Source organism: Cynocephalus volans, chromosome X (genome assembly GCF_027409185.1).
Source record: "Cynocephalus volans isolate mCynVol1 chromosome X, mCynVol1.pri, whole genome shotgun sequence".
Classification (NCBI taxonomy): Eukaryota; Metazoa; Chordata; class Mammalia; order Dermoptera; family Cynocephalidae; genus Cynocephalus; species Cynocephalus volans.
Genome location: NC_084478.1, coordinates 62,360,818 through 62,372,415, shown reverse-complemented (window position 1 = coordinate 62,372,415; position 11,598 = coordinate 62,360,818).

Sequence of the window (11,598 nt, the reverse complement as noted above, 5' to 3'; positions counted from 1 at the left end):
TATGGAACAACAAAAGACCCTGAATAGCCAAAGCAATCCTGAGCAAAAATAAATAAATAAATAAAGCTGGAGGCATAACACTACCTGACTTCAAATTATACTACAAAGCTATTGTAACCAAAACAGCATGGTACTGGTATAAAAATAGACATTCAGACCAGTGGAGTAGAATGGAGAACCCAGAAATCACCCCTCAGGCTTACAGCCATCTGATATTGGACAAAGGCAACAAAAATCTACATTGGGGAAAAGACTGCCTCTTCAACAAGTGGTGCTGGGAAAACTGGATATCCATATGCAGAAGAATGAAACTAGATATGCACCTCTCACTGTATATTAAAACAACTCAAAATGGATTAAAGACTTAAGTATATGACCTGAAACTGTAACATTACTAAGAGAAAATATAGGTGAAATACTTCAGGAACTAGGTTTGGGCACAGAATTTATGAATCTGAGCCTGAAAGCACAGCAGCAAAAGAAAATTAAAAAACAACAAATGGGACTATATCAACTAAAAAGCATCTGCACAGCAAAGGAAACAATCAACAGAGTGAAATGACAACCTACAGAGTGGGAGAAAATTTTTGCTAACAATGCATCCAACAAGGGATTAATATTCAGAATATACAAGGAACTCAAGCAATTACACAGTAAAAACACAAATAACCCAAGTAAAAAATGGGCAAAGGAGCTGAATAGACATTTTTCAAAGGAAGACATACAAATGGCCAACAGGTACATGAAAAAATGCTCAACATCACTAGTCATCAGGGAAATGCAAATTAAAACTACATTGAGATACCACCTCACCCCAGTTAGACTGTTAGTCAAAAAGATGGTGAATTACAAATGCTGTTGAGGGTGTGGAGAGAAGGAAATGCACCTGCACTGTTGGTGGGACTGTTTTAGTACAACCACAATGGAGAACAGTATGTAGGTTTCTCAAACAACTACGGATAGATCTTCCATATGATCCATCAATCCCACTTCTGGGTATATATCCAGAGGAAAGGAAATCATCATGTAAAAGGGATACCTGCACTCCCATGTTCATCACAGCTCTGTTTACAATAGTCAAGACATGGAACCAACCTAAATGTCCATTGATGGATGATTGGATAAGGAAACTGTGGTATATATACACCATGGAATACTGCTCTGCCATAAAAAAGAATGAAATTCTCCCATTTGCAACAACATGGATGAGCTTGGAGAAACTTATGTTGAGTGAAATAAGCAAAGCACAACAGATAAATACCACATGTACTCACTAGTAAGTGGGAGCTAAGAGAGAAAGAAGAAAGGAAAGAAAGACCACAGTGGTGCATTGGACTTGCAGAGGGAGAGAACAGACCTAGGGATACAAAGTGGAGTGGGGAAAGGGGGATGGGGAGGGAGGCAGGGGATAATTGGGTCGGGGACATGGGGTATAATCACAATTTGTGGTAATGAGCATGCTGCCAGTATGGATCTGGCCATCACATCTTGGGCACAAGTGGTGACAATTAGCTTTGTACCCCATGAATATTCATAATCAATTAAAAAAACCTTTTAGAATTTTTCATCTGCCAGTTTCTAAATATCTCTTTTTTTCCCTTTTTCTGATGGGTTATCTCCATCACCTTGCATTTTAAGGGGATAGTTATAAGGTCCTAGAGAAGACAGGGTAGAAAATTTACACCTCAAAGGCACAGAGCTGAGCCTTCAGGCTTAAATACCATCATTTGCCTAAGCCAAAACAGAAGGGTATAGGTAAAGGCCCAGTTTAGACAGGATGGCCAGGAAAAGCACCTTAAACAAAGGCAAGTTGTGTCATGCCGATTCAAGGAAATGCCTCCTCCATTGTAAGTTTCTAGTGACTTAGTCCTCCCTCTCTTCCAGTGCAGAAGAAGGGCACCCTTACAAATGGAGAATTCCTTTATAGATGTAAATTTCTCTTACAAAAGTGTCTCAAAATAAACCATGTGAAAATAGTCTTTATTCCAGAAAGACTTATTTTGGAGACAAATTCAGTTAGGTCAGTGGTTTCCCAGCCCTACTTGCGTTTTATAACTAGATTGCTGAGTGGGTGGAGCCCACTGAAGACTAGGACAAGAATTTTGTATGCCTGGACTCAGCATAGATACTTCTAATCCTGCCTTACAGTCCGAGACTGGCTCATCTTCTTTTTTTTCCTTCGAAGTTGAATGACAGACCAGTCAGGTTTTTTTTTTGAAGCATATCAAAGATTATGACAAGAAAGAGCATATGAGGGTACTTCAAAAAGTTTGTGGAAAAATAGAATTAAAAGGTAATGCAAATCTTTCCACAAAGTTTTTGAGGTCCCCTCATGTAGTCTGCAGGGGTTTGAGATGAGGGGTTTCAGTCAACTGAGAGGCTCTTATGGGAGAAGCAGGATCAAACAGAGAAAACAGAAAGGACTACTTCTTACAAATGTTTTTGTGAAAATTGTCCAAGTGTCAATTAGAGAGGTTCAAACACGGATTTTTTGGACTTGATTTGAAACTTCCACCATGGACATATTTTTTTCTTTCTCCCTCTCTCTCTCTCTCTCTCTGAGAGATTGATTGATTATTATCTGGAGAGTGAAGCTTTTGGTGGCTTCTTCTAGTGGGGAAAGAGTCCAGGGCCAAAGGTAGTGGGGTCCATTAGATGACTGGTGTAAAAGTGGACAATTTCTTTTCTAATGGCCTGGCTATTTATGGTAAAGGCAGACATTTCAGGGCAGAGGGTTCTTTAGCTCGAGACCCCTTAATCTTGGTTTAAAATATGTACAGGAAGATCCTCTTTGTTTCTGTAGCTGTTGCAGCTTTAAAGACATGCACCTGTTTGCCTTTTGTAAGGAGTTACCCCACAGTGGCCACTGTAACTCTGTTACCTTTGGTGAGTGTCTGGCTGGATCACAGAACCCTCTGCCCTGTCCTGGGCAGGCTGTGAGTCAGGTAGTTGAAAAAGATTCTGGTGGCCGGTAACAGGATAGACATGCTTTATTCAGATGCGAGCTCTGTCAGCCAGCAGTTCAGAGCTGCTGCTTTTTCTACTGAAAGTACAGAATAGTGGCAATGAGCCAAGGAGTATATGGGTGCGCATGTGCAGTTACACCACTCTTATATAACTTGTTTAGAGTGGATGTGCTGAATCATACCCAGCCGGATATGAGGCAAGGGGGCCTGACTATACTGACTCCATTTTCCTCACAGTAAGGTTTGCCCATTTTTTAAAAGCACAGATTCTGGATCCATAGTTCCAATACATGAAGTTGGCGGGAGTCCCAGATGGAAAAGTTCTAGACTTTTTGGATACAGGCAAACCCATAATTTCCTGTATTCTAGCGACCTTATCTACCTACTGAACCTAGTCCAGTTTCTGTCTGACCCAGTCAGACATCTGAAGACTCCCTATAGGATCCAGTCCTGTTTCTGTTGTGACTTCCAAACCCAGTCCAGATGAAAAATGCTCAAACCTAGAGAGCTCAAAACACAAGTTCATGGAGCTCAAATCTGCGAGAGAGCTCACCTGTGACTCCAGTTGCTGTGAGAGATCAATGGGAACCATGGGCCCTGGGAGGTACCTTCACTTGGTCACCCAGTGCTCCTGGGGATCAGTGAAGGTCTACTTCAGATCCCACTTCTGATGCCAAACTGTTAAAAGAAAAACTTTAGACAAATTAAATTTAGCAGAGTTTATTTGAGCAAAGAATGATTCATGAATTGGGCAGCCCTCTGAACCAGGAGAGGTTTAGAGAGCTCTACCCAGCAACATGGGCAAGCGGTATTTATAGCCAGAAAAAGGCAGTGACATACAGAAACACCCTGATTGGTTATAGCTCAGCATTTGCCTTATATGGATACGATCTGATCAATTGGCAGTCTGTGATGGGCTGAAACTCAGTGACTTGTTATAAGAATATACTCTTAAGTTAGGTTGCAGTTTGTCTGTATACTAAGTTAGGTTCCAGTTCTCTACATATAGAGGCAGCTTTAGGCCAAATTTAGTTTAATTTAACATATACACATGAGCATAGTTATTGGAGTAAACAGGAAGAAAGATGGTAGGGAGCAGGGGGCAGAGACATAACCACTGGGCAGAAATAGGAGTCATCTAGCTCAAAACAACATATGTAGAATTAATCTGTGTTCTTCCTCTGAGGGATGCCATCTGCATTGGGTGCTGGGGATGGAGGAGGTGAGGGAGTAAGACTGGAATAACAGAGTGACAGCAAAGGGAAGCCTGGCCACTCCCAGCAATTATTTATGTTCTCTTCATTGTTTCTTCTCAGTGGTCTTCCCTTTTTCTCCTAGACAACCAGTGCCCTCAAGAATTCTCCCCTGTTCAGCTTATCAGAACTCTTCCTCAGCCGCAAAACTTATAACCTAATATGCATTAAAGAATATATGACTACTATGGAATACTACTCTGCCATAAAAAAGAATAAAATACTCCCATTTGCAACAACATGGATGAACCTGGAGAAACTCATGTTGAGTGGAATAAGCAAAGCACAGAGGGATAAATACCACATGAGCTCACTCATATGTGGGAGCTAAGAGAGAAAAGAAGGAGGGAAAGAAAGACCACAGTAGTGCCGTCATCCAACAGATGGAGGGAACATTCCTAGGGCTACAAAGTGGAGTGGGGGGAAAGGGGGAGGGGGAGGGAAGTTGGGAGATAATTGGGTGGGGACATGGGGTACAAAAGTAATTTCTGGTAATGAGTATGCCCCCAGTATGAATCTGTCACTCACATCGTGGGCACGAGGGGTGACAATTATCTTTGTATCTCATGAATATTCTTAATAAATTAAAAAAAATATGACTAATAAATCTTACCATGGTATCTTTACTAAGAAGGTTGCCTTTTAAAAAATAATGTTTTATTCTGATATAATTTCAGATTTGCAGAAAAGTTGCAAGAATATACCCTTTACTTGGATTCACCAATTGTTTACATTTTGCCCCATTTTCTTTATCGTTCTCTCTCTCTCTCTCTTCCTCTCTATTTTTTTTTAATGAAAACATTGGAAGGTAAGTTGGTGACATCAAGCCCCTTTACTGAATACTTCAGTGTGCATTTCCTAAAAACACACAACTACAGTACAGCAATCAAAATTAGCAAATTTAACTATGATAGATACAATGCTATTACCTAATGCACACTCCATATTCAAATCCCACAATTATACCAACGTCCTTTACAGCTATATATTTTTTCTAATCTAGGATTTGATGCAGGATCATGCATTTCAATTGGTTGTCATGTAATCCTAATCTCCTTTATACTGGAACAGTTCATCAGAGTTTTCTTGTTTGTTTTTTTTTTTTTTTTACCTGAACATTTTTGCAGAATACAAGCCAATTATTTTGTAGAATGTTCCTCAATTTGGATTTGTCCGATGTTATCTAATGATTAGATCCTCTGATAGAAGCACCACAGAAGTGAGGTTGTGCTTTCCCAGTGCATCATATCAGGAGGCACATAATATTGGTTTGTAGCATGCTGGTAATGCTAACTTTGATCCCTTTGTTAAGGGGATGTCTGCCAGGTTATAAGGTCTATCATTTTTCCCAATCACAATTAATAAGTGCTATGAGGAGATGCTTTGAAACTATGTAAAATAAGTTCTTCGTCCAACTTCTACCCACAAGATTTAGCACCTGTTAATGATTTTCTACCTCCATTGTGCCTTCTGCATTTACTAGTTGGCATTCTACCCTAAGGAAAAGCTTTCTCCTTTTCCCCATTTACTTATATCAGTATATACTCATGCATTTTTCTTATATTCATTGGCCTATGATCAATTGCTAAATTATTTATTTTAAATCTCAAATTATCCAAGATTTTGCCAGTGGAGCCCCTTCGAGCTGTGTTCTGCCTCTTTTTGATAGGTCCTCGCTATTCCTTAAGCACTCCCCTATTTTCTGGCACAACAAGACATTTCAGAATCATTTTATACTTTTTGTGCCCCAGCCCTGGAATCAGAATTTTCTCCAAGGAACTTGATTTCTTTTAATGGCGAATAATATTTATTTATTTATTTATTTTTGTTCAACATGCATGTGGGATACAACGTTGATTTTCAATAATTGTGTATAATGTGTGGTGGTTAGATCAGCATAGTTAGCTTATTCATCATTACAATACGCAATCATTCTTTGTGTCCATTGACCAATTCCTCGTTAGCCCCCCTTCCTCCCCCCTCCCTTCCCCTTTCCCCCCTCTAGTTTTCTAAAAGTTCACTGTATTACTGTGATTTTTGTTTCTTTCTTTCTCTCTGTCTCTCTTTATTGTTCATTTGTTTATTTATGGATTCAGCTTTCACTTATAAGTGAGAACATGTGGTATTTCTCCTTCTGTACCTGGGTTGTTTCACTTAGAATAATTTTCTCCAGGCTTATCCATGTTGCTGCAAATGGTAGAATTTCATTCTTTTTTATGGCTGAGTAGTATTCCACTGTGTATGTATACCACAATTTCAAGATCCGGCACTAGATATGTTCATTTCTACTGATGTGTCAGTGTTTCTAGGTACTCTCAGAAAATAGAACTAAGAAATATAGGCATGACTTTTCATGTTATACACACATATACACCCACAGACACAGACACAAACTTATGTAAACATACATACATGTACACAGAGCGTTGCGATTTTGGTTTAAGTCAAAAGAATGGAGCATTAGCTCAAATTTTGTTTGCTGACAAAGTTAGTGAAGATGGCATTATAAGGAGAAAGATGTATATCTCTTGGTGACTCTGAACTCACATTATGGTGATGAACTCCTATGCCTGCGAGTTGATCTAAGGGTGAGCTTAAAGCTTTGTTCCCATTCACTTGTATCCGACCATCTCAAAACAATCTGCCAGAGAAGGTAGGGTGATCAGAGGTTTTGAAAGAGGGCAGAGTTGATAATGGAGCAGGATGGGCCCTTTGCACCTAGGGAAGAGTTGTGGGTGAGCCTGACAAATGGAGGCTCTCTCTCAAGAAGTAAGAAGAAGAGAAGGGAGATCAGAACCTGGGAAATCCACAAAGTCTAAAGTTATAAATTTGATCTCACAAGACAGGGAAAATGGGGAGTGGGTCATGGTTATGTTTTATAAGTAGGAAGGCTATATGTGTGTCAGAGCAAAGTAGCTGAAGAGTTTAGGAAGCCATCTGTTATTTCAGGTGAACCACTCATTTAGCCTCACTGTGTAGAAGTCACCCATGAGATCACATATGTTAGTTTGTGTTTGTTATCAGCATCTTTGACTACCTGAGGATAGGTGGGCACCATGTCTTCTTCAACCCTATGGTCACTGTAACACTTATTACTTTGTTGTTGTTCAAGAAATGTCTGCTAAAAGGTTATAACCTCAGTCTCTTTGGAACATTTAAAACATCTTTAACTGATACTCATAACTTTTGAGGTAATAATTGTAATTTAATTTTATCATGAATCCTTAATTTGGTTCACAGCAATATATTCAGTAAAAGGAATGAATGCTTACAACATCTTAGAGAAAGGGGATACTTTTGGAAAAAAATGTACTGAGTAAGATAAATATTAAGTTCTGCACACAAAGTACCTTCCCACTTAAAAACAGTCCAGGTGCAGAGGGAGACTGCCATGCCATGATAGGGAGAGCTCCACAGTGGAAGCCATTGTGATCTTCTCAACAGCTCATAACTGCATAATGTTGAATTTTTTAACCTCTGGAACTCAGTTTCTTATTCTGTGAGATGAGAGTAACAATACTGGACTCATAGGGTGGGTGTGGGAATTAAATGGAGTAAAGAATGTTGAAGATACTGCATGTCTCTTTTATGCCTTCCAAAAGCTGTGTAGGCTCAGTTGGAAGGAAAGCTGGAGGCTACAGCAGGGTAGCTGTAAGTGGGAGCAGATTTTTGGGATGGGCTTGGCCAGTGCAAAAGAAATTCTCCTGCCTATACAGATGAACCTAAAAGTGTAGTACTATGAATTTTCTTGTTACAGGGTGTATTGGTTTTATGAGGCTGCCATAACAAAGTAGCATGAACTGGGTGGTTTAGAACAACAAAAATTTATTGTTTCACAGTTCTGGAGGCCAGAAGTCCAAAATCAAGGTGTTGGCAGGGCCACATTTTCTTTGAAGGCACTAGGAAAAAATCTGGTTCCAGACCTCTCTCCTAGCTTATGGTAACCTCACATTTCTTGGCTTGTAGATAGCTGTCTTCTCTTTGTGTCTCTCTTCACATTGTCTTTTCTCTGTGAGCAACTGTGTCTGTTCAAATTTCCTCTTTATATAAGAACATTAGTCCTTTTGAATTAGGACCCACCATAGAGACCTAATCTTAAATTGACTACATCTTCAAAGACCCAATTTCTAAATAAGGTCACATTCTGAGACATTGGGGGTTAGAACTTCTACATATCTTTTTGAGGAACACAATTCAACCCATAACAGAGGGGAAAAGGCAAAGTCAAATCTGATCCAGGTGGCTATATATCTAAGGCCTTTGAAGGTCTGGTCTACATGGGAGGAAGTGTGGGGCAAGGCACACTCAGAAATAGGAAGCTTCCTACAGAGGAGATAACTGCTGTCAAGTCCAGTGTGGTGAAATAAAAAAGGCCACAATTTTTTTTGACACTTTTCTCACTGACAGGTGAAGTCTATGTCCCTTCTGCTGAATCTTGGAAGCCCAAGTTAGCCACATGGATAGTACATGTGGGAGAAGAGAAAGAGAAAGGGAGAGTGAGAGGCAGAAAGAGATTGGGATAGAAAACCAACCAGCCTCCAGCCATTCCATCCCCCAGCAGTACAAGTCATCCAAGCTGAGGCCCCAGACTTTATGAAGCAGAGATGAGCTTTCCCCTCTGTGCCTTTTCTGGGTTTCTGACCCAGCATAAGATATGATGATGATGATGATGATGATGATGATGATAATAATAAATTGTTGTTTTAAGCCACAAAGTTTGGGGTTGTTTGTTAAACGGCAATAGATAACTGGAGCAGCCAGTGACAGGATCTTGGAAATGGAGAGGTTCAATGGAAGTGAAGTTGGAGATAGAGGGACTAGATATTGTTCTTGTGGGGAAAGGACCCTGGCAGTGTGAGCAAGTCTACCAGCACCAGTAGAGATTCAAAAGCACACAAGCAGAAGCCAGATCATATGCCAGGCAACCACATTGTAGGGTAAGGAGAAGTTGGCTGACTCTGGGAATGGAGGTGGAGGGTGAAGTTGGGGGTAATGTTGACATTCATAAGATCCCCCCTGGACCTGCTGGAAAGCTGACTGGCAGCAGAAACAGATTCCAGCCACCATTGTCAGGCTTGGTTCTCATTGGCCCATGGGATAGAAGACAAGTCTTCACTGCCCAAATCTGGAAGTGTATAAGTAGATGGATGGAGGGATGTCTACTGGAATGGGAAATGGAAAGGGACAATTACGCTGCACTGCAAGGATAAGAGAAAAAGGAGATACTTACTGTTGAATTAATTTTTGAATACAGTGTAAGGTATGGATTGAAGTTATTTTTTAAAATTTAGAAATCATATTTTTTAATATCAATATAAATATCATCAGGAAGTATCTTTATGTATTGGGAAGCTGACAAGATTATGGTGGCAGATGGACATTTGGGTTATTTCCTCCTTTTGGCTATTGTGAATAATCCTGCTATGAACATTGGTGACTTTTTGTCCTAGTATAGTGGTAACTTTTGAACTTAGGGAAGAGAAGCAAAGTGGGCCTGTAGAATGCTTTGGTTCTGGGCCATTGCAGCTAACTTTGCTTGGGTAAACGAGCCATCCATGGGATCCAGCCCAAGTTATCAGAGCTTCATATCTAGTTTTAGAAGGAAAATTCTTGCTAGTAATCAAGTTTTTCTTGGCCTTACTTGCAAATGTCTTTGTTTCTGTCTTCTGAGGTCCTTGAAAGAAGGTGGGACAGATGAGTTGAGGCAATATTTAAGTATTCTTGAATCTCTAGCCTAACACCATCATAATATCATTCTTTTATCATACTCCATTGTATCTCCAACTCCAGGGTTTTACTGAAGCAAATAATTGCCCTTACAAAAAGTAAGTATAGAGAAAGACTGATAGAAAGAATCAATCTTTCTTTCTTGAGAGTAATAGAGGATTTTGACTTCTACTATAATATGTGTATACATCCTATACATCTATCACATCTTTTAGGGCCTGAATCAATTCATTAGCTTATTCCCCCAATCCAAAATGAAACAAATTTTGTAGAAAACAATAACAGACACATGAAAAAATGCTCTACATCACTCAGCATCAGGGAAATGCAAATCAAAATCACATTGAGATATCATCTCACCCCAGTTAGACTGGCTATTATCAGAAAGACATAGAATAATAAATGCTGGCAAGGATGTGGAGAAAGAAGAACCTTCCTATGGTGTTGGTGGGACTGTGCAGCCATTATGGAAAACAGTATGGAGGTTCCTCAAACAACTATAGGTAGAATTGCCATAGGATCGAGCAATCCCGTTGCTGGGTATATACCTAAAGGAATGAAAGTCATCATGTTGAAGGGATACCTGTACTCCCATGTTTATTGCAGTTCTATTTACAATAGTCAAGAGTTGGAATCGACCTAAATGTCCATCGACAGATGAACGAATAAGGAAAATACAGTATATATCCTCAATGGAATACTACTTTGCCATAAGAAAGAATGAAATTCTGCCATTCACAGCAATATGGATGAACTTAGAGAAAATTATGTTAAGTGAAATAAGCCAGGTACAGAAAGAGAAATACCAAACTTCCTCACTCATAAATGGGACCCAAAAGAAAGAAAGAAGCAGTCATAATAACACGTTGAACTATCAAAAATAAAAAAAGAAGAGAGAACAGAGATGTGGTTATTAGAGGTAGGAAAGGGGTGGGGGGTTAGCGAGAAACAGTTAAGGGTCACACAGATTGATTACCTTTTGTAAACATGAGTATACTAGCTATCCTGCTTTGATCGCCACATATTGTACACATGTGTTGATATTCAATTCTGTACCCCACAAATATACATAATCATTATCTTTCAATAAAAAAGCTGTTTTAAAAAAGAGAAAATAATGAATCATACTTAGGTCCACCATTTTTTATTGTATATATTTAATGGGGTATAAGGTGATGTTTTGATATATACACACATTGTGGAATGATTAAGTCAAGCTAATTAACATAAGGCCCACCAAATTTGAATTGCGTCTCTACCGGATTTGGCCATTGCTGTGGGGAAGTGTTCTTTATTGGTGTGTGGTATTTTTTGTTGTTGGCAACGTTTCTTAGGATTTGGACAGTTTCCTCTAATGTGGGGTGGGCCAGGTAATCTAGAGTTTTTGTTGAGATGAATTTTCATAATTTACCCATACACAGCAAATCATAGAATGCTTCTGTTATGGACTGAATCGTGTCCTTCCCTGCTAAATTTGTATGTTGAAGTCATAACCGCCAGTAGCCATTAGACTGTCAGCTATCAGGAGTGCCTAGTGCTTCAGGATTCTCAAACACGAGCTTGAATTAATATATGTATAAGAAAATTATAAGCCTATACTTACTTATTTTATTTTAATATTGTGTGACTAAGTGGAAAATATGCATAAAGCA